Raw genomic sequence first — 5,712 nt, 5'->3', positions numbered from 1 at the left:
GATGGCCAATGTAATCACTCAATTTAATCTTACTTGAAAGGGTTAACTATCTTCAGTAAGATTTGGAAGCAGAAATTACCGCAAAAAATGAAATTCTTCTTGTGGCAGGGCCTAAACCAAGTGATACCAACTACTGAACTCCGTAGAAGATGCAAGTTCGTGGTGGATGAAACATGTGCATTCTGCGATATCGATTCCGACGAGTCACAGTTACATCTTTTTATCCACTGTCCTTTTGGGCAAGGAAGTTTCATTGGGTCTTAACTTCCACCAAAAGGTTTTAGAACGGTGGATTTAAGAGATTTTACATACTCTTTTGGCAGCAAGATGATGGTTTAATTATAACCTTTACAGTGGGTTTATGGCAAATTTGGAAAGATTGTAATGAGAATAGATTTAAAAGCAAGAAGCCGAGCCCCATGCAATGTCTTTTCCGAATTAGAAGATTGGTGGAAGATATAAGCAAAGCTTTTTGTATAGAAGATCAGAGCCCAAAGTTGAAAAACACCTCTGTAATGGTAATGTGGTATTTCCCACCTTTGGGTTTGGTTCAAACTGAATTCTGATGAATTTTGCATTGGGAACTCGGGACCAGCTGGAGCTGATTGTGTCATAAGAGACGATATTGGTCACTTCATGGCTGGAAAATTTACCAGAATTTTACCAGATATTAACTTCATGGTCTCAAAACCCTTCACCAGAATTTGCACGGAAAATTTATTGATTTTAAGAAACACTTCTGGCGGTACACTTTTCTGACCGCGGTAAACATGCTCATATTTTTCTGGAAAATGTTAGTATACTGTAGGCAGGGCCGGCTCTGAGGGCAGGCCAACTAGGCGGCCGCCTAGGGCCCCCAGCTTGTTGGTTAAATTTTGGGCCCCCAAGTATAATTTTATACCCACTAGACCACACTAGTTTTTGAACCCGTCCTACAAACGGGTTGCGTTTTATAATATTGTTTTCATAAAAGGTTATTTTTAATTATTTCATTAATAAATAATCATTAACATTGTCTTTTTTGATTTTTTTTCCCTACAATTTTATTTAACTAAAATGAAAAGAAAACAATACTTGTATACGTCACACGATTCATTAGTGGTAGAATACTTTAGTTCGAACACAATTAATTCCATTAATGAGTTTTGTTCCATGATCAGAATGAGCTTGTTGATTGTCATGAAGAAATGTGCATATATATATATTTATTTATTTATTTAATTAAATATGTTTAGACACTTGTTAGCGTGTTTAGCTTGTGAAATGCATTGTTTTTTATTTTATTTATTTCTACTATTTATTCTATGTGTTATCTAATAGCAATTTTTTTCATTATGGCTTTGCCATTATTATTATTTTATTTACTTTCTATTATATATTTTGTAACGGTAATTAAAAATACATTTTATTTAATTTTTTTTGGTAAAATTTAAAAAAATACTTATAGGTTGGGCCTGCTATATTGATAGTTAACAATCCAAAGGCCCCAAAGTCCACTTGAAAAAATAATATATGTACATTGACTGTTAATGGTTAAATAGGCCAAAGTCCAAGTGAATTAATAATCTATGTATTGATTTTTGAAGTATAATCCATTGCTTGGGTTTCTGATTTTAAAATTATTATTGTTTTTCAACCCGTACAATTAATGTGGTCGGGCCTGTTTTTTTTTTTTTTTTTTCAAATCTATTATTTCTGGGTTGTCAATTTTTAGGCTTTTAATGTTGTTTGATGTGCTTAATGCATAAGCCCATTTGTTTGTATAATGAACACGTGGTAAGATTTGATTTATTCCACCGAAAGATAACACGTGTAAACTCACACTTTATTCTTTTAAAAAATTCACTGATAATACCTTCATCTGCATCTGCCCATCGTTGATTGTACTGCAAATTTCCTTATTTGCTTTTTACAGATTATTATTATTATTATTATTTTATGAATAATTGATTTGAGTGTGCAGGAAGGATTTGCTTCTGTCAATAATTTATTTATTTATTGTAATGCTTGAAAAAATTGATCGTTTAACACATGACACTTTTGCTAAATGTATCTTCTTTAGTTGATTTTGAAATTGTATTTTTACTATAGATAATTATCGCACTGAGCTGTATGGCAGACTTATATTAATTTATTCGAATACTTTCACGTTGGTTCCTAATTGATGGGGGTTTTAACTTTACTCACCGTAGTATATTTTATGTAATAGGTGGAATTTTTTTTTTTGTCTCAATGGTTAATTGCATGTGTCAATAATGAATTTTATTTGTCACTCGAACTTTTGGGAACTTAAATAATTATCCTAAATCTCTATTGCATGTTTATCTTAAGGAATATTTACCCATTGAGGAGACTCAGTATGTTATGTAGCTTTGCAATACTATTTTCTTCCTTTTCCCCGAAGATTTGCATGTCGTAACTCATAAACTATCACACCCCACCCCCAGAATTCTTAAGAGTAGATTAAGGATGAATTCGAATGCTGAAAAACACTGGAAGTAGCTCAAGGTTTCAAGAAGACTTGTTCAGATATATTTGTTATGTTCATAGATTATATTTCCCATGATTAGCTCAAGGGATGCAATGAATGCGTTCAAACACTTGCTTCTTATATTAGTAAAAATCTTTTGATTATTAGATATCATTTCTTCACCCAATCCTAAATGAGTGGTGTGTAGATATATATCCATAACATGTAACCCTAAACACCTCTGACTTTCACCTCATGCACAACCAATTTTTTTTAATACGTACATATTAAGCCCACTTGGGCAACTTTAAGTTCTACCTCTTCCACATATCTAGCTTGATGTTTTCTGTGAGCGGCTCCTTGTCCTGATGATCTGTCAATGGCAGCATCAATTAAAACATGCATAAGCTCTTGCATTGTGTATATCTTAAGCTGCATGTCATACAATCATTGCATTCCAAACTTTATTTCTTGGATATACCATTGCTGACAAAAAAAAAATAATCAAATTTTCAGAGATGGCATAACTTATATGAAGCTTGCATAACTTATATAAATGCAAAAATATATAAAAAAACAAAATCAATTAACCAAAACCAATTTCATCCATAAATTGCATGAAGTAGGACGGACAAAATTCATACAATGAGTAGAGATGCTTTTCCAGATCCAAAAGAGCACCAACCATAGTATTGATAGTGCTAAATTTTGGTTTTAGATATGTTTAATCAATCTGCAAACAACCAAGAAACACTTTACTATGTGTATATAATGCTATAAGAAGTATCAAAAGTGTTCAAAGTTCAAACTTCAACTGCGAACGTACCATTTAGCAAAGCAATCCAATAGAGAAAAACTAAGTAATTAAAAACAATATAAGATTCAAATGCAAGATATAAAATAAATAAGAAGTATAATTAAGCAATATAAGGTCCCTTTTCTTTTTATACCTTTCGGTGCAGGTTCAAATTGTTCTCTTCCTAGTCCCTAACTATTTCTTCTTTGCAACTCAATCTCAAAAGGCTTATATATACAACTTCACTTCATCAATTTTAATAATGGATGACCAATTCAATGAATAGAAAACAGTTCCTAAGATTCTCATCATCGTTACTTATTTGAAGATCTAATTGATAAGCCATAAAAAGGAGCGAATGATTCCCCCCTAATCCAATCAAAATGTTATTATTACTTATGCACCATGTCTTGGATAATTGGATCCTTGCAAAGGCCACCAGGAACTCCGCCGCTTGTGATTTACTTCGCAATATCTTCACTACCAACTCTAATGTCGTCTTATACCTGTTTCACAATGTTTTTCGTGTTTAATATTCTTCACAACATACATGAGCTAGAAATGAGAATAACCACCTAGCTAAAACGTTGTGGACGTTAAAGATGAAAACATACCCCAGATTTCTGTATGGTGTGCTAGATTAGATGAAATCGAGTGGTGGGGATTCATTGTTGGATTTATTGAGCTCTGCAGCTGCTTAATCATAAAGATATCTATGAGTTTAGAAACAAAAAAAATTTAGAAGTATTTGCTAAATATTCTTAGCATTTTCTTATAATTACTAAGATAAAAATCTACGAACATTTGCTTATAAATTTGGTAATGAGTATATAATATCATATTTACATAGTTATTTGTAATAATGCGGAGCTATGTATTATGTATGAGATCGGAATATTATATTTTCCAGTAACGCCAAAGCTAATATCAAATTGTGATTTTTTTTTTTCAATAATTTTGTAATAACAAAAAGACAAACACTATACTTGCCATTACAGTCGTTGTTATATTAGGTGAGCCAAGTGTAAAATATTTGTTATTGGTCAAATACAACCAATTCAAACGCTTCTGAGTATCTTTTGTGTAATTTCAGGATTGCCAAAGTGTCGACCAATGAACTACCCATCGATTATGATGAAAAACCAACCATTGGTGCCGTTTGTATCATTTCGAAAGTATCACTGAGACCTGCATTATTATATGGATGAAATCGCATTGATTTCCACCTTGCTGAGGTAATTACTTATCCTCTTCATGAACCAGGTCCGGTAGATCTTCTTCTTCTCACCCTTCCATAGTTGTAGCAATACCAGCTTTTGCTTACAGAAAAATTGTTCATTTGTAGGGTGGGGAGGACGACTCTGGATCGAAATAGTAGATTTCAATATAGGAGCCTAGATTTCAATGATAGTTCGGTGAAGCCTTCTTCCCCTCATTATTTTCTTCGCTCGGACTTCATTCCTAAATCCCATTTAAGCTTCCAAAAAATACATACATTTTGTACCATCAGATTCTCCTAACAAATTATGTATATGCATGTCCAAAAGAAATGAAAGATAGCTTATAAACACAATAATAAGTCTAAAGGTTAACAAAATGTTCATTATACAAATAGTTCACAAAGGCAACAAAAAAATTACGTGGTTAATCAATAGATTTTAGAAAGAATAAAGAATCACATTAGCACAACTGACAGTACGTACACCTCACCTTTTCAATTAGAGAGATAGCATGGCTTCAAATCTTCCAGATCAATTAATTTACCTTGCTCTTTCTATAAAATTAAGTCATAATTGTTGTTAAAAAATATAACGAATTAGTAACAATTTATAGAACAACGCATTGTAGTAATGAGATAGCTAATAGGATCGGTCAAGTAGCCAGCTATTACTCGCTAATTAGTAGGCACTTAAACTATCTAGTTTCTAATTTTGAGGACGAAGTCAAGTAAAAAAAGTACACTCCATTCCCGTTGAATACTCATTTTAATTCACAACAAAATAAGTCTCTTGACTAAAGCACATGCAAAGAAAAATCATGCGCTATTTAATTGATTTACAACCATAAGTTAAATAACAATTACACCATTCAACTTCCACTAACTTTATTAAAATATTATTATCGCACTCATAATGCATCAACTCGTTAATCTATAGACTAATATTTGGTATGACAACACCATACATGCAATTATAAACAACTGGGTTAGTGTCAAAATTTTCATCTCAAGGTTTTGGGATATCCCACTGTACATTGGTACTAAGTTTTAATGAATGCTTAGGTTGATACTGAACAAATAAAAGGATAATTATATTATTAAGAAAAGGAGAGAGCTCACCCGAGGTAGATCTGACCAAAAGTGAGATTTAATGTTTATTGCTCTTGTAACATAAATGTATTGCTGAACCTATTTGTAGATGAACATTCCAATGCCCATTAGTACTAA

General features: G+C 32.2%; 1 long non-coding RNA gene across 2 annotated transcripts; it reads right to left on the bottom strand.

Moving 5' to 3' along the window:
• Nucleotides 1-2,605: 2,605 nt before the first annotated feature.
• On the bottom strand, nucleotides 2,606-5,712 carry LOC147500696 (uncharacterized). Of its 2 annotated transcripts, XR_015194733.1 has the most exons (6): nucleotides 5,605-5,712; nucleotides 4,977-5,040; nucleotides 3,881-3,959; nucleotides 3,663-3,772; nucleotides 3,115-3,203; nucleotides 2,606-2,956 (listed from the first exon to the last, which is right to left on the bottom strand). It is a non-coding gene; the product is annotated as an uncharacterized LOC147500696 (long non-coding RNA). The 2 variants fall into 2 exon arrangements; XR_015194732.1 differs by lacking the exons at nucleotides 2,606-2,956; nucleotides 3,115-3,203 and having other exon boundaries at nucleotides 3,269-3,772.

This window comes from Coptis chinensis, chromosome 5, assembly GCF_015680905.1.
Source record: "Coptis chinensis isolate HL-2020 chromosome 5, ASM1568090v1, whole genome shotgun sequence".
NCBI classification, from domain to species: Eukaryota; Viridiplantae; Streptophyta; class Magnoliopsida; order Ranunculales; family Ranunculaceae; genus Coptis; species Coptis chinensis.
Note: the sequence above shows the minus strand (reverse complement) of the source record. Positions and strands in the feature narration are given on the sequence as shown.